At 38.0% G+C, this 18,222-nt stretch overlaps 1 protein-coding gene and 1 long non-coding RNA gene across 7 annotated transcripts in view; one reads left to right on the top strand and one right to left on the bottom strand.

The window, feature by feature from the left end:
• Positions 1–18,222, top strand: part of LOC126919631 (glutamate receptor ionotropic, kainate 2-like) — a 283,328-nt gene that overhangs the window by 116,859 nt on the left and 148,247 nt on the right. The gene's annotated exons all lie outside the window — the stretch shown is intronic.
• On the bottom strand, positions 497–13,567 carry LOC126919639 (uncharacterized). Of its 2 annotated transcripts, none has more exons than XR_007711743.1 (2): positions 12,911–13,567; positions 497–2,786 (listed from the first exon to the last, which is right to left on the bottom strand). It is a non-coding gene; the product is annotated as an uncharacterized LOC126919639 (long non-coding RNA). The 2 variants fall into 2 exon arrangements; XR_007711742.1 differs by having other exon boundaries at positions 13,424–13,567.

Here is an 18,222-nt window from a genome sequence, read left to right as displayed (position 1 = left end):
TCAAGCAATTGTAACGAGTGACTCTGCAAAAACGCATCAATTTGCTCATTCAAATGCTCGGTAACAGCAGACTTTATGCTGCCATATCGCGGACCAGACAACGATATTACGAGCGCAATTTCAAAGCGCCGCAAGCATGTCCCGCAGCGATTCGTGTCTCAGAATCCAACAAGGGCTGAACAAGATGAAGAAAAACGAGCACGCTGCTCTTCCCTTCCAGTCGCGTATGATAATCGTGTTGGCCGACTTCGTGCATCGATTCACATTCGACTCAGGCAAATCTTTTGGGAGAAAGAGTTTTTTTTCATACAAAACTAATACTTTGTCTTGTGAAAGTTTATTTTGTCGTGTAAAAACCAATACAGTTTCGCGGATACCGAGAACCTTAACAATAGAAAAATGAAATACAGTGAATTAATAGAACGGGAATAACTGGAACATTTGTTAATGGAAAATACTTTAAAAGAAAGATTAAATGACAGGAACAAATACTGGGTTTATCTTCAAGAACTTTATCAATTTCTACATATATTATATTATAAGCACTTAAAAATGACTTCTTATATGAAAACAATTTTATTCGATTGTTTTGTTTCGTTTTGATTATATGAAAACAGCGATATGTCACGATCAATTAGGATAATTTCTATTGCATTACCATAAAGTACGCAAATATTTCGCTTTCGATAAAACGTTGTTACATATTCGTACAGGATTCAGCAATTCGCATTATTAACGTTTCACAAATTTCTACGGTAGAAGATTATAGGATTATTATGTTCTTATATATATATAATTCATCATTTTCCTCTTTTACCAATTTTTGCATGATTATAAATGAAAATTAACCCTCGGTTATTCATTTTCTTGATAATCCAAACCAATTATCGTGTCTAATATAAAATCAGCAGCTGTATTAATACGTATAAACAAAAGTGTAGATAATTTTCCTGCCATTTCAAGCAAGAATGGTTTTTGAAGGATACTCGGATACAGACGGAAATACAGATTTCCGCGTGGAATTTATACGTACCGTATCTTCTACATACCGCGAAACACGGAGGCTCGCTATAATGTGACTTTACATCAAGACGCAGAGCAACATCGTCCGCTCGTGGTCCCTTTCTCGCCCGGATATATACGCATTCCTCTGCTGTTTCCGCTCGGGTTGCTCCGATAGAACGGGAACACGTGCGGCTGGCTCTTGATACTCGGATAATGTCGCGTAAGAACCATCCCTCCTTCGGACAGAAACGTAATATAACTGAGACATTGACCCGGCGGAGCAAGAAGGCTCGTGGATTTAATATGAATACTTGAGCCAGGAACCCAGAACGAATAGGTATGGAAGTCCCGGGACCTATCATATTTTTCAACTTCGCCTCGAATGCTTCGAAGATATTTGTATTCGGGACGGGGCTTAGAATCGGCCCGGTTGGCGCGCTAACAATTTTCAGAGCCCCGCGAGTGTAGCGGACTTTCATCGAAATCGCGGAAACGACAGCTAACCGCGCAGCTTATTAAAAATGTTCCGCGTGTCCCTTGTCTACCGTGTTTTTCTTTTTTTTCTTTTTTTTTTATTTTTTATCATAGAAGTGACACTAAATAAATGTGTAGCTTTTGAGTGAGACATGTTTTTTCTGGAAATAGTTTACGGACAGTTTACATGTGCTTGCTTTGATAAAAATGTTCTCTGTGGCGTGGTGCTCTCTTATTAGAAATGCTCTGCTTGTCGTTCGACTACTACGATTCTCTTTTCATTTTTTATCATGGATCTGACACCTGATAAATTTGAGCTTTTTTTGGATGAAATGTGTTTCTGAGAGAAATACATTATTCTGTACGTTTTCTTTACTATGCTTGGAAATGGTCTTTTAGGTATGCTTCTTGTTGAGTTTAGTGTTTTCTTCTTGTTCTTCCCTTGAGAGAAAGAGAATGCGCATGAGTGACTGAAAAGTGTCTAAACTCAGACGTAATCGCTCGCGTTAAGTTACATGACAAGCTTATGAGTTTTTCACGGAATCTGGATATTTTTTACTGTTTTGAAGCGTCGTATCCTGTAAGCGGAAATTTAGATTTATTCCTCTACGCGTTTGTACGATAGCGCTTTTAAACGATAACTTAAAGGAAACTTTCATATTCTACTTCGTCTACGAGATATTTTGTACACGAACCTTTCTCATTGTCTTGATATTTATAATCATACCTTATAAATATACCTTACTTACCTCTTTCTCATTACCCTATATACGTAGAAATACAAAAAGCACAGTACAAAACATATTAGGTACATATGTAGGTACATTTACGTATGTAGGTTAATATTTCGAATAAGAAACTAGAAACAATTAATCTACGCAAAAAATTAAATTTTCAATTTATTTCTGTCTTTTGTCGCGAAAACATAGTCGCAAATTGTCGCGTTAATGTTATCACGCTCGACTCAGAGCGTCGTTTTCAATAACCGTGTGAGCAGTACGCTTAACTGAGACTCGCACAGAGGATGTAGATAGCGAGGACGTTGTCTTACAATGTGGCTGGAATGGTCCCGGAACACTATGCGGATAGTACGTAATAATCCATGGTGTCTGCCGTGGACCACGTTTGCCGGCGACCCACTTCACCTACACTGCACCTACCACTCCTGGTTTGTAGACTTCAGTTTAATTACAACGCGTGTTAACGACCATATATAGGCCGCGGTGCTCCAGGCTCCTCGAAAATTGTCGATTACTGGTGACCTCTTCATTCAATTGTCGAGTCGTTCTCTCGAAACCAGCCAGATACTGAAAGTTTCGTGATAATTATAACTGTGTGAAACATTTTACAGTTATTCTGATTGTTGTCTTAACGAATTCTAATTTTCAACTAACATTTAAGTTCTTTAAAATGTGATGTATTTTATTAGGGTGCGTTTTATTTTCAATATAGATTCTTTAGATCCTCAGAATGTAAACATTTATTAAAATATGCCGGTGAATGAACCACGTGGTACCACGTGTAGAGATTTGTATTTCAGGAAGTTTAGCTCACGTTCAGCTTACTTTCGCGAGAAAGAGTGAGAAATATTGAAAACTTTGAGTTCAAGTCCAATTACCAAAGACTATAAATCTTCATAGATTTTCATGTAGACCCCATAACAGAAACGCCATAGATTCTAATATACTGTGTGTGTGAACGCAGACAATAGGCTTGTTAAACGCTTGGGAAGAGTCCAACTAGCGTCTTCACGCTCCGTAGCGCAGCCTCTATTCCCTTAAACGTTATAACTTTTAGTTTTATACCTTAAGTGAACTTGCCCTATCATTCTTTCTTACTAGCCTACAATTTTCACTTATTTACGACAAACATAGCAAAGTATAAAAACAAATAATTGGAATAAGAGAAGGAAAATCTTTATCAAATTAAAGTTCTCATACATCAAATATCGCTCTAACTAGTGTTTACATACCTATCTTTGATTAAATAATCGCGGTCTTTGATGTTCTGCGATAGTTTGAAACAAGTTATAAACCTAGCGTTGATTATTTTATGAGGCAGAGAGAGGTTCTTCTCGAGAGAAAATCACTAACGGTTGATCGACTCAAAGCCAATTACCGGTTTTGGCCGTCTACCTTGATTCAAGGCTTGGTTTGGTGGATTTGAGATTCGCCTGGAATTTCTGCGCCCAGCTGGCTTAATGTCAGATTAATGCAAGCTGATGTTAAACTATAATTTATTGTGTAACCCAGTTCGCTATTACATAGAATTGTAAGCGTTACAATATGATTTAATGTCATCCAACTAGGATGACATGTATGATTTATGTTTCATTGTTTGTCTCGTCATCAGTGATGTCGATTTTCAGGTGAAATTTATATATTTCAAAACTAACAAACGCTTTATACAATTTTTGTTTCCAGTCAGTGTTGGTTTTGAATATGTCGAGTTAGAAAAATTTCCAATATATGATGACTAACCTACTTTTAAAGGATCAGCCAAGTTGAAGTACTTGCCATCATGAGTGTATAATGAACGCGATCAGAAATATTCTATATTGTATGTACTACTATGTTTACGTGAATACTACGTTCTGTGTTATAAATGAAACTGTGTGAAGGTTCGTACTCTTTCGTGGAATATAAACTCAGAAATTAAATAGATACAACAAAGTATAGACACCTTTAGAAGTTTTAAGAGAATACAAAGCGAAAATATCTTGAATTTGCGTGAAAAATTCTATAGCCAAATTCAGTAAATAAATAACATCAAAAATCTAACTCAATTGTTAATTACCGATCCCAATGAAATATTTAAAAAGGACAGTGTTTTGAAAAATACTTGACCTAAATATTTTTTGTTTGTAATCATCCGCCGTTTTTTAGGGGGTAAAAACAATTCTTGAGAATGGCAAATATATTTTTTAGAATATCTCGGAAACCATTAGAGTAATGGAAAAAAGTTAATCTGTCTTTAAAAAATAACATTGGTTCCAATCGTGTCACAGACCATGCAGACAAAGCGTAAAAGTTTGAAGATTAAATTGAAAGATTAAAACTTTCAATTTATCCTATTGCAAGAAAAATTATTACACGATTTAAAAAAGTAAAAGGTTGTCCTGACATTTCGAACAAATCGAAGAATAAATTTAATCGTGGCTGGAGTGCAAATGTCCCTCGTGTACAGTCTCCATTGCAAATATCTCTGAAAATATGAAAATTGAAAAAAGAGAAAGGGTCACTTCACCGAGCTTGTTTACAGTCAGAGAGTCGACCTCCTGTAGGAAATTGATCCTGAATGAATTTTAATAACGTAGTTGCACTCGTCGAGTTCGACTACTTCACTCTGCCCTTCGCTTTCCACGTTGTATCCCATGAATGAATCTCAAACTCGATATTCATGCGTTGTCGGTGTTCGCCACAAATAAATGACATATACGCGACAAGAATCACCAGTCGATTTACAGCCGTGGAATTCGTCGTTCGTGACCACGAAACATCGACTATGGATCGATTGAAGAACTTACATCAGAAGGTTGGTAGCGGGTTTATCGTGGTGCAATTGATTTTCGTCGACTGGCAGTTAGCGCGCGCAATACATCGTTAGATCGTGACATGGCAAAGAACAAAAGCGTAGAACGATACGTAGTCGTTGTTGAAATTTCGAAAGAGCGAGGGAAAAAGAAAAATGGAAAACGGTTGAGGGAAAGACAAGAAAATGGATCGTTTATTAGTCCTATTTTCCGAGGCAAACGTTCGATTTTCCTTGTTCTTAGTGAAACGTTGTAAAGTGACCCTTTTTCCTATCCTGTTGCGCAGGATGTGATACAGGAGGCAGCACGGGAAGCTAATAAACGAGGAATGGTAGCTGGTGGACTCGCATTAAATACGCGTGCGACTTTCAAAGGCAGCGTAATTAAAATGGCGAAACTGCTCTTGATCAATTTAGCTGGCCCATTCTTTGACGCCGTCCCAACTGGAACGCAATTTGTTCGCGTTGAAAGAGGGCCTCCCACCATTAGAACCACCTTCCAACTAGACTTCTGATTCTACTGAAACGCTTTAACACACATTAATCGACAGTTTCGACCTACGTCTGCCGTGATTGACTCCGTTTTGCCCTTTGGATGGTGTTTCTTGTGCGATTTTACGGTCGCAGGCAAATTGGAGTTTAGACGAGTTGTTACAGCTTTGAAATATCGTTGAATTCACCGATCGTGACTCAAGTTTACAATGTTTGTTCGTATTCGTCGAAACAACGTTTGTTGGCGCTCAAGAAACATGGCGCGCGGACACCCACAAGTGATAATGGTCGGTTATGATCAGACGCACGTAGACAGCGTTCCACTGATAGAAAAATATTCATCCGGGGTCTATTTTTTACATCTCGTTCAATATCAGAACCTTTCCAATAAAATTAATACATCGGCTTTGTTCACGTACCACATGTTAGTGAACAAATACCGGAAACTTTGAACAATTGGTTAAAATGTTTCTTTGTACTTGGTTGCACGCTATATCATCAAAGTACAAAAAACGAATAGTGTTTGTTAAATTGAATCGACTTGGATACTTTGTGCAGAGATTCTAATAAAATCGTAAAGGGTTCTTTGTCGTTGGCTTAGGAAGCTGGTTGAACGATTTCAGAAAGCATCATCCAGCGAACATGAAGAGAATCCGGTGTTTACGTGGGCCAAACATGCGTGCATCGAGCTGAAGCGGTTAGTGTGCTAAACGATCGTCTGCTTCAAAGAGAGGCGACCCGAGTGGCTCGGTAGCCGCAAGTGGTGCTTGCTCTATTATGTTTTTGCCAATATATCGATCGTCGATGGTTCAAAGATTAAACTACTATATAGGAGAGCGGCGTGTTGCATATTATAAATCCACCTAGTCAGTGTAATACTTGGAATGGGAATACTTGAGCGTATTATCAATATTGAAAGAGAATCTACTGCGTAATACCACGCTAAATATTTCATCGTATAAATCACGCGGGAGATAACATTTTCGTATTATTAAAGCTGTATAAATCATCGGAGGAGGGATCGATGAATCTTTAACGATAGAGGCGAAATTCGGCCACGATCTTGGTTAATTCGATTTTATGTCATAACCAATGCGGAAATAAATAATTGAAGAACCATATACGATAGAATATTAATTAATCGACCAATCGACGCTTTATACATATGGCATGGGCGTATCTCAATTATCCGGTCATATAATTACACATGGAAATAGTCAGAACAATTTAACCAGGTGAACCTTTATCAATTTATCGACCTAACTTATTATTCTAACGAACGAAACGTCATAAATACAGTATCTACAAATAAGATATAATCGAAGGAGAGAAATAGAGAAAGAGAGAGAGAGAGAGAGAGAGAGAAATGATCATTCATTTAATATAAAAAACTCTATTTATTTTATCTGGTGGAATCAAGTGGCAAAAAATTGTTTCATCCAATTTTCATATTATGGAATTTTGTAGAGCAACGACGCACGTTTTTCACAGTGATCGTGAAATCTGGTGAGAAAATACGTACATATATTCATCTCGGGATCTGCGCAAGGGCTGAGCCCCGGTCATACCTTTCAGCGTATGTAAATATAACCGCGCGCCCCTCTATTTGCATACCACGGATTCTGCTGGAAAACCATTCCTCTATCGGCGGCCGATCAAAAATCGTCTGCTCGAGCATTTTGAATATGTAATTCCTGGTAAATCTTTTACGCCCGCGCGACACATAGCATATTCGCGTGTTCTCTTTTGTCTCTATTCTTTCCCATTTTTCTTTTTTGAATCCGGACGCGCGATCGTCAAATATCCGACGACGCCGCTGGCGATTTTGCTCGTGTCCATAACTTTTCGTCGATGTCGTTTTAATGGCAACGCCGTAGGGCAAAATATCGTATTTATACAGAAAATCGGAAACTCTAGGGATTATCTGAGAATTGCATCGCCAAACGTTGAAATTGATATTTGTTTCCAGTAAAATATATATATATATATACAGGCGAATATATAAATAGATATATGTGAATATTTCTGAAAATTTAACCGAAATTATTCTCCGCTGATATATTTTATATTGGGAAACAGTAGAAAGAATATACTTCGCACAAATTACGAAAATAGAAATAATTTTACTTCTGCGTTTTTCGCTGTATAAAAAGCAAGGTTATGGTATCTTTCCTTATCAAACCCAATTTATCATTGATGAAAGCTTATATCGTAATATAACTCGTGGCTTCATAAATTTGATTTAATGCAAGTTAAAATCATTTCCAATGTTCGATATTGTTATTTTACCCAGAATTATATTATTCACTTTTGATAATATAATGCTTTGAAACCTTTATCTCAAGCTTAATATAATAAAATCAGATTAAATTTCACGGTTTCGGCAAATTTCAACTCAAAGTCAATACTATCGTACGATAGCATTGAAATATTCCTCGATACTCCCTATATCCTAACAATTCTGTCAAAATCGATTCGAATGAAAAATCATCCGCGATCTCCTGTCAAAATACGACTTATCTGTCCCTGCCAGTGGTTCTTATTTCAAGAGCTATAAAAAACGAAAGGTTTCGCCGGATGATCACCGATGAGAGCTGTATCTGGTGTTCCCGCGAGTCATCATCGACCTCGGGAAATAATTCGTTTTTCACTGTTATCTGCTCGACCAGTGGCTAGGGAATTGAAATCCACCGAAGTAAATTGGTTTCGCTTGGATCCGTTTTAATTCCGGTTTATACGGGTTGCGATGTCGCTTGAGGTCTGGTATCAATAATCGAGACGCGAGCTAATGCGGGTAAAGCGCTTTCGCGGCTGACGGATTCGGATCGGAGAACGGTTACCACGGTTTTGTAAAACGGAAACTCGGAGCAAAACGCGATAAATCGCGCAACCTGGTTCGCCCGGGCTTCGTATCGCGCGTTCCGCGGCCGCACTCCAAATGAATAAATTTCCACGCGACAAAAGTGCTCTCCCGCGTACCCTCGATCGATCGCCAGATTTAACGGGTGCCACGGCGCCGTTCGCAATGAACAATCGAGCCCCGGTTACAACCAGGCCCTTTTCTTCTCCCGATAAATTTAACGGGGCCGTTTAATTCGAAGAGAATCGTTTCGTGCACCAAATTTGCCTCTGATCGTATGGAAATCATAAATGACAGAGGTTGTCAGTGATTTAATTCTTGCCGAACGGAGGCTGGATCATTGTTGTCACGGATGTCGAATATTTTATTTTATTTGGAGCTTTCCGAAGCTATATATGACAATTGAATTTGCTTGAAACATAAATCGTTCGTATAGTTTGATAGAATAATAACGTAGATGTATTTTAGATAGAAACAAATGTGAAATATTTTCATGCATCAGAATTGAGCCAATCTCCCCTGTACAAAGGACGAAGTATAGTTTTGGCACACTCACTCGCACAGTTAAGAATTAGGTATTAATAAATGAAACTATTCTTGACGATTAATATACACTATTTTATTCACTCTAATACATCTTTAATTTATGAATCTGTTAATACCCTTAAAATACTTTTTTTCGATATCTTCAGCCAAATGTGTAATATAACATATTTAAGGTTAATCGAGAGATATTTTCTTCGAAAGATTACTTTTATGCTCGCTTAGGCTAATGTTTATAAAAATTGCGTAATCCATTTTAGAAGATTAACGTGATTGTTTTAGTTGTGCGAGAACTGATTTTCGTTTCACGGTGGACTGAAACGGAATATGACTAGGATATTTTAGTTTAAGCGTGCAGACGTAATTGGAAGGGTAGAGACACGTTTTACGTCTACGTAAATATCCTCCGGTAAAGTGAAAATTACGAAGATAATCTTCGTTGTATCAAGCATTACGCTAAGCCGATTCCAGTGAGCTGATTAATGATCTTTTAACAGGTACCTCTAATTGCTACTTGCTGCGCACATATTTCGCCGCGACGTTTTAATCCGTAGATCATGAAACTGTCGTAACATAAATTACACTTAATTCGTGAAATAATGGACAATTTAATTATCAATGCGAAACGATGAAGAAAAAGAAGAAAACGGAAAATTTTAATAACAACCGTTACTTCTCGTAATCGTAGTCGTAGATACGTAGCCGTGTCTCGTTATATTTCTAATGAAATTTCAATATATTTTATATGGTACGTACAAGTATACGCATAAAAGTATTCAAACACTTTTGCGAGCCTCTATGCACGCGATAATGTACACATTCCTCCAAAGCTTTCATGAACTCACTAAAAATCTCTAGACTACGTTTAATTCCACCAATAACGGAGACTCGTAAAATGGCGACATGGTACAATTAAAAGCAGCATAATGCCGCAATTTGTTTTATCGTCACCGTTTTGATGTATGAATAGAAGCGACGCGGCACCTCCGCTTGCCATTGCGTAGTCTGGCAATCATTCAGCCGCCATTTTCATGCGGCGCTCGTATCGGAAACCACCGGGATGATACTCACCGTAACACTGGCATAAAATTATCGGTACACGTATAAACATCGTAATTCCTGCGCGACCACGAGGCAGCCGGTCGTAGACGCGTGATGGCCGCGCTTATATTTTACTTGAACGAAAATTAACGAGCCGTGGAGTAAATAAGCACTTTGCTTACGATGCATAGCCGATGTTGCACGAGTCTCGGGTCATAAAACCCATAAGCCGTAGCCCGCACGCCGGACGTAACCGTGAAAATTCCTCCAACACATATGCAGGACCTCTTACCCTGTTCTATCTTGTGTGGACGACAGGGTACCACGATACACGTGTATCACGATCCTTGTATTTTCACGAATCTACGATCATATCCTTTTTTTTTTTTTGTCCGTTGTTTCGAGTATCCACAAACGCCTACACATGCATATGGAAACGAGTAATGCGGGAGGCTTGTTTGCTGGGAAAATCGGGATTTTTGAGAGCTTCGTAGAGCTTAATCCATTAACCCTCCAACAGCCGGACGATTTTCATATGTATGCGATCTTTTATTCGTAATTTAGAGATCATTTCATATTTCATTTACCTAATTCATGTCTGTGATACACTGTACTACTATGAAATGTATTTAGTAGTATAATAAATGGAGTAATACCTATCATACTCTGTATTGATATAACGTATGCACCTAACGCGTCTCGATAAAGGGCAGTTTATCAAACCAAAATACTGTGTAGAAAACAAACCCTGTAACATATAGGAATGAACGTAGCTTTGCTATTAGGTGGGCGTGCTTATTGAAAGGTCGATAGTGCTGACTGTTTCGATGTTGCTAATTTTCCTTCGCATACCCTGCATAACCGCTATTATTATTCAAACATTCATAGAATGGTGGGGCGCAGATATGGAACAAATTCCAAGCGCACACACGGTTCGGTTTTGACTTGTTGGTAAATATTTGAATCGACCAGACATCCTAAAATTGACCTACGGCGCGTATGCAACATCTGCTCGAAATTCTCTGTTGAATTGTAATTGAAAACCACACGTGGAAAACACGACGAGTTCGCTCAAAGTTCTAGAAATGTATTATTGGCTAACAGTATGTTAAACTTTAAAACTATTCTCTGTAGAAGCGTAATTGTTGGCACGCATAAACACGATCGCGTCTGTCTTTGGTTCGATCATTTGATATAGCGTTAACGATTCCATATTTCGAAGTCCTGGAATTAATGGTGAAAAATAGATCGTGTCTGGTTCAATATCCGTGCTGGCAACTAAGGTGACCGTAAAGTCGTTCTATCGACACATAATAATAAATCACGCTCGCGTTAGCGTTTGTACACCGTTTACAACCATGCAGGATGAAATAAGTTTCTAGAAAATAAGGTTCGACCGTGGCAATTTCCTTGGGCGAGGAGAAAAGGAGAAAAGGAGAAAGCTCTCTACAGCTGAGACCCTCCATTTTGGCGGTCGAAGTCACTTGATTTATCGAATGGGCAGCAGCAGGGCGAACGATACGTTATTAACCGTTGACGAGCTACGAAATGTGGGCCATAGAGCGTTCGAGGTTCATCAGGAGGCTAACGGTTATGAAAAATGCCAATACGATCGTTCCTCTCGGAAAACCCTACCTTCTCGTTTATCGGCGAATTTCGTTTAACCGCCGGATATCGTATTTATCTTTGTACGTTCGATTGTCGATCCTCCATCATTCCGACGATTGCTGAATTTGATTTGTTCCATGAATACTTCGGGAAAGGGTGGCTGGCAGAGTTTTCGAGGGTGTAGGTGATGAACGCGGATTGCACCGCAATATAGCCCGCGTGAAAATTGAAATTCAGCGATGTAACCCGAGCGAGGGGAACACGTCTCGAGAGTGAAATTTCTCCTTAGTGGTGAAAACTTAATTTTGAATATTCACCGGAGTAATATGACTCGCGAGTAAACCCTTTATTCCAGACGTTTCCTCGAAATGCGCTCTTCAGATCGCTGTCATTTTGATTTTGATGCATCTTACGTATTTTCGATTTCGACGTTACTGTACCTCTGAAACTTTCATTTATATGAAATGGAAGTTCGAAAAGTGTTTCATCCTATCCTTCTCAATTTCTGTTTTAATCTTATTCCTGATATTTTCATACGTGTCCGGATTTTTTAATTTCTTCGTCCTACGACACACTAGATTCTGTTTTAAACAGCTGTTATTGTTAACGAGGTTTTTAAAGATTACTCGCATTTCTGGCAACTGTCAACCTACGTGTACACCTTCAGCTTGCAGGTTGATCTGTTCAAGATTTCGAATATATCTGATTAAATCGAAGCGTTTGCGATAATATGACGCGTATTCGAACGATGGTTCGTGGAACGCGAACAAACGCGTGTAAGCTTCATGCCCTTTTTAAATCGTCGATATACGGGGATTTCCATTGCGACATTTCATGCGTCGCTCATACGTCAACGTCGCTATCTCGTTAACTGTCGAAAGGACGAATTCGATACGAAGCGACGTTATAAATATAGATTTACAGAATCACCTCTTCTAACGCTGTAGACATGATTTAAAGCATTCTATATTCGAAATTACAAATTGATGAATGTTTGATTTCTGAGAATCAAAGTATGCAATTTTCTTCAAAATATTTAGTGTTCATTAGATCAGACACAACACTCTAAATGCTTATTTTATTATTGGCACAAAAATCTCCTTACTACAAAAGATTCGTTGACTGATAATGGAATATGAGTGGGTGCGTTGTTGCGATGTATTATTTTCAAGCAAGCAATTACTTATCTGGGTCCTTCTGCACAGATTTACGAGTCACAAATTACCAGTAGTAATAAATTTTCTTGCGTAACAGCAACACGTTGGATAATAAATCAAACACGATTTTACAATCTACAAATCATATAACTACCCTATTTAACATAAAACTGTAAAATTATGAGAAAGGAGTCCATACCTACAACTTGTAACTTGTCAATTCACTGATATTACTGGTAAATTATTGCGCAGGAAGGTTTTAATGACTCAATATTAACAAAACCAATTAAACCGAATATATATAACATATATACTTTTAATAAAATCCACTGATTCGCAATGATTCGTTCATTTTCCGTTGGAGCTACAAATTTGAGTTGCGGAGTTAGCTCAGATCGTAGTATAGAAACGTAGTAAACCAAGATTAGATATTCGAAGTATAAAAATTCTCTCGCATAGTTTCACACGAAATAAACCGTAGCATATTCAATACCGTGCTACTTTACACAAAAACCTTTCACTTCATTTTCTCGAGCAAGAGCTATTTCAAAAAAATCAAAAACCCATCGTGCCACGGTAGCATCGCGTTCTCAGCGTTACCAGTACACCGTAAAACAAGAATTTCAAACGTTACTCCTTCCAAGCCGCGCACCTTGCTCGATTTAAGTTCACGACTTGCAACCCTCAAGAACCGACCCTCCAAATATCGCACCTTTTCACTCGTAGAACAACGCGCGGAGAGCAGAACCTCTCACTCCAAGCCGAAACTGTTTACGACAGCAACGGTGCGCGCGTTTAGGCATCTATTTGCAAAGAGAGCGCGGCGCGGCGCAACGGGGCGACGATAAACCGTATCCGAGACAACCAGCAGCCGAGTGGAAATAAAGAGACGGTTGGAGACGAACTTTATCCTAAGAATAGCAAGTGCTCGTTACTTCTGTTTCTTACGAGCTGTACCTTAGCACTATCATTCTCCGTTTCTCTGTTTCTCCCTCTTTTATCTGTGCAACCCTATGGATCGTGTTTTAGGCTTTAGCATCGTGTAGTATGTTAGTCGTCGAGGACCTCGATCGTCGTCAGTTTCTTCGATATTAAACACGCGAATATAAGGATAATATTGCATATAATTGCACGAAATTTTGTAACCCTATGAATTCAGGGTACGGTAGGACTATTTCAGTGAAACTATAAACAATTTGATATGCAATTCTTGTAATCTGATTGTAAATCGTTGTATGATTTATATTTGAAGACTGCAGAGGAAAAGCATGATAATTATCAAAGTTTAATTTTTTTCAAAATTATCCGTTTACATAATTAACATCCTTAATACTTTTTGGATATTCGTGACACTGACGAAAACATATATCTAATCCCAAAAACGAATGAAAAGATCTTAAAAGATTTTAACGTGGAATTGGCCAGTAACATATTAAATTTTATAATTGCTCTTTCATAAAAGACAAGAAATATGACTCGTCATATTTTTCATTTGTACTCGAAGTTCCACTTTCTCTTCGTGTCAGATGCTGGTGGTATCTGATGAGGTGTAACAAGTTCAACTATCCTGTACAAAGTTCAAAGTTGTATTTTACAATATATTGTATCTTACTTAACTCAGATAACTCAACAGATTGTTGCCCTCAACAGATTGCGTCAGTCGAAAGCACTTGGTTCTCGAAACAGGTTGTAGAACTTGTGTATGAGTTTAACGAACGGTATTATCATCGTCTGTTGTATAGGAAATAGCGACGGTGGAATTTGTCCGTCTGCTTCGATCGCTAACGGTAGTTTTATTCTAATTGACGAGCATGGATGATGATGTTGTAAGCTCATAGATGTTCAGGATGGGAAACGGATGCGTTTCGATGCGTAACGAACGCGGGAAGCTATCGAACGAGACGGTTCGTCGCTCGTCGCGCCAATAAAATCTTATCATTCCGGAACATTGTGTTCAGAATTACGAGACACGAGGTTCGATTCACCGAATTCGGTGACCCCGTCTTTATTTCACCAACTCCTTCGAAGCGTGTCGCGCAACTGCCCCAGGTTGTTTGCCAATGGAGTGATTCGGGTTTCCAGAGAAGTTTAGGATGGACTGAGCGTGGTTTGCGACACATTGCGATGAAATCGTAGCACCACTGTTTTCGATTCTGGCGCTGGGGTTTGTTTAAGTAGATTGGTTTGCTTCCTCTTTCTTTGGCGAGTTTCTGAAACAGAGCCCAGTTAAAATTATTTGAAGTTGCAGCGATAAAATAGGTTAGGTTTTTTAATTAACGTTTCTACTCGCGAGTTTCTATATATGCGAACAGAATGAAAAGTAGAGGTACGATATATTTCAATAGCTTCGGTTAAAGGAACGAGATCTAATTTAATAAAAGGAGAACACTTTGGAGAGAACGGTTTCAATTCTGAAACTGTAATATATTACACCAAAAAACACGGCAACCTATTCGAACGAATTAGAAAGCTCGTGTTTCCTGAAATTCACGTAGCTTTCTAGGAAGATATTTGGCAGATGCGAGTTACCTCTTCAAATTACGGCTTGCAATTCTACATGCTCTAGTTGCACCGATGTAAACTCACCCCTAAGTCTTTTTCAACAATGTAACCCAATATTGTTTTCTACTTTTACATCGATGTTACTTAAAAATTATCTGAAAATGCCATATGTAAGAAATTTACGAAAAAAAGCACAAGAAACTGAACCAATTCTAAGTATGATCAATATATGCGCTGCTACTGATATATATGTCACGGCATTTTAATTATCTGAAACTTAATTGCTAGACTTCGAGCGATAATTATTGACACAACTGTTGAATTTTTATGTATCTTAATAAAAATATTTAAAAAACAAATGAAACAGACAGCAAGGAGGATAAAATAAATACTGTTAATTAAACTAAAGGCGTCTCATATAATTGTATTTAAAAGATAAAAAAAATGCGAAAAACACGAAATATTTCGCCATATCTTGAATAGTGGAAAAACATGCTAGACAGGATAATCTTAACTAAGGAGGGTAACGAACGTTCGAGTCTCAGAAATTACTTTTCATTTAAAGGAAAGTCTGGTAGCCATTTAACGATAGGCACTCGTGCCGATACGAGTGCAATTGAACCGTCCAACCATCGCATTAAATTTACAGTACAAAGGACTGAGATCTCGAGACTTTTCACGTTAACACGTCCAGTTAATTTTCAAAAGTTTCCTTCGTGGTCTGCTTGAGCAACGAAAGTTCCAGGCGAATGAAAAGAAACGCTATGAAGGAGCGCAAAGTTTCGCGAGGCTGGAAGCTCGATATGAGTCGATCGAGCAGAAGTGACTGTGAGTGGGCCGATCCTCTGGCTGAATTATGTACTCTCATATGTGGGTCGAGTTGATATACGGCTCGCCCTTCTGAAACGTCATTCTCTTTTCATTGCTGGCCGTGCACGCTTCTCCTGCAAGTGGCACAGCTCTTACTGACCAACCGATCCTAAAGCGGATCCTACAACGATACTCTTAAATCACTATGTACAAACCATATCATGCCGTAAAGGATATTCGTGTACTTCTTGTGAACAATTCTATTTAACCCACCAAAGATCAAGAACTGGTGGGTAAATGCACCTTAAGTGATTCAACTTAAGTAACTGTAAATAAAGTCACTTGAATACCATTTTATCAAGATATAAACAATGTATTATAGCAATAGATACTTTTTAAAAATTACATACATCAGAGATACAAGAAAACTTTTCATAATTTAAAGAAAAATAGATTATCGTATATATAAATATCAATTCTTTTTGTGTTATAAATATTAGGTTGTCCGAAAAGTTTCTTATGAGAAAATGATAGTTATGAGGAAATAATAAATGCACAACGTTTTTTGTTTTATATTATTTTGTCGAATTACGTACGATCCATTTTGTTCTGTTCAGATAAACACCGCGACATTACACAGACTTGGTTTCACGTTTGTATGAAGGTGCGCTGTTGTAAAAAGCACGTTTGCGGAAGAAAGACACTTTTCGGACAACCTAATATATCGATTTTTTACAATTGTATAATATCGTATAATATTGTATAATATTAACGAAGCAACACCTAGGCCATGTTTTCAGTAATGTTACGTTTATGCAACTTATATATATTATTTCACTGTAACGGTATTCTAATCTTTACCAACATCAAATCACAGTTTGAGCCTGTTACTTCTGATTATAACCTGACCAATGCCAATACCTGGCTGTATCAATAGCCAACAATCTGAGGTGGCGCCGTCTGGACACTCTAAAAGTTGAAATTTTTACATATGTTATTTAACAACGGTCCTGCACGTGAATTATAATGTTGCAACGTCGTAAAATACATAGTCAACGCGTTTCCGCTTTTATCGAGGCAATTTTTCGGCGCGTTTAATTTTTTCTTTTTTTTTTCATAATATCGTATCGTTGATATGCGACCGGTTCTCCAGTGGAGGCGCGATTTAAACGATCGTTATAAGAAAAGTGGCACACTCTTGAGTTTTTATTAGGAGGCATAATGTTAAGCGTGATGCTGAGGCACGAGCTTCGAGCTGACCGTTTATGGTCGTGAATACCGGTGCACGAGAACCACTTTGCTTCTATCGGTATTTCTTCGCGGAGCGATATCCTTTGTGTCGATGCTGTCGCGCTCTATTCGAGTCGGGAGAGCCTGTAATTCACCAGCATGTTCGAATGCAAATTGCTTCAGCTCGAGATGACATTCTTCCGAGACGTTTGGGTTTCCATAAGTACATCGGCTTGTAATTTGTGGACTGGACGGATGAGATTCGGAGTTAGGTAAATGGGATTGTTGATGACGTAGTTGTAGACTGTGTACTACAGAAAATTCGCATGGTTTACCGAAGATCGTGATAGAATCATCTTTTTTCGAGAAACGTTGTTTGTAAGAGGAACGATTTTCAAACAGAGTGTTCCTTCTTGTTGACAGAGGAAACAAATGTTCAGTTTCCGGTTAATTGGACTTCAACTATTTTTATGTGACGCTCAGTTAAATCCAATCTATTTTTAAGTGAGTTTGTTGTTATTTACTTGCGTTTTAAATTACTAATATAAACATTTGCAAATTACTTTCATAAACTGTGACTTTTTCCCATTATCGATTATTAATAACCTTCAATGACTTTCAATATTGTTCCAGTCCAAATCACAGTGCTTCATTACTTGTTGTTGTTATTTACAATTTCTATATGCACAAATATTTTTTGACCAACCAATATCGACCAAATTCCAAGTCACAAATACTTTATAAATAGGATAAAAAAGATAGTTTCTATGGAAAAACGTGATAGAAAACAAAAGAGAATACATTGGTAATTAAAGCGAGTATGATATTTCTTCTTAATTTCATGTCAAACTTTTCATAAAGAAGGGACGAAACTAATGAAACGGTCCAACGTCAAATACTAATAATAGTCGGATAATTCAACATTCGTGGAGTACTGACTTTAAATTACGGTCTTTAGCCGCAAACGAC

The sequence above is a fragment of the Bombus affinis genome, chromosome 8 (assembly GCF_024516045.1).
Source record: "Bombus affinis isolate iyBomAffi1 chromosome 8, iyBomAffi1.2, whole genome shotgun sequence".
NCBI lineage: Eukaryota > Metazoa > Arthropoda > Insecta > Hymenoptera > Apidae > Bombus > Bombus affinis.
The sequence above is the reverse complement of the archived record's forward strand: the minus strand, read 5'-3'. Positions and strand labels throughout refer to the sequence as shown.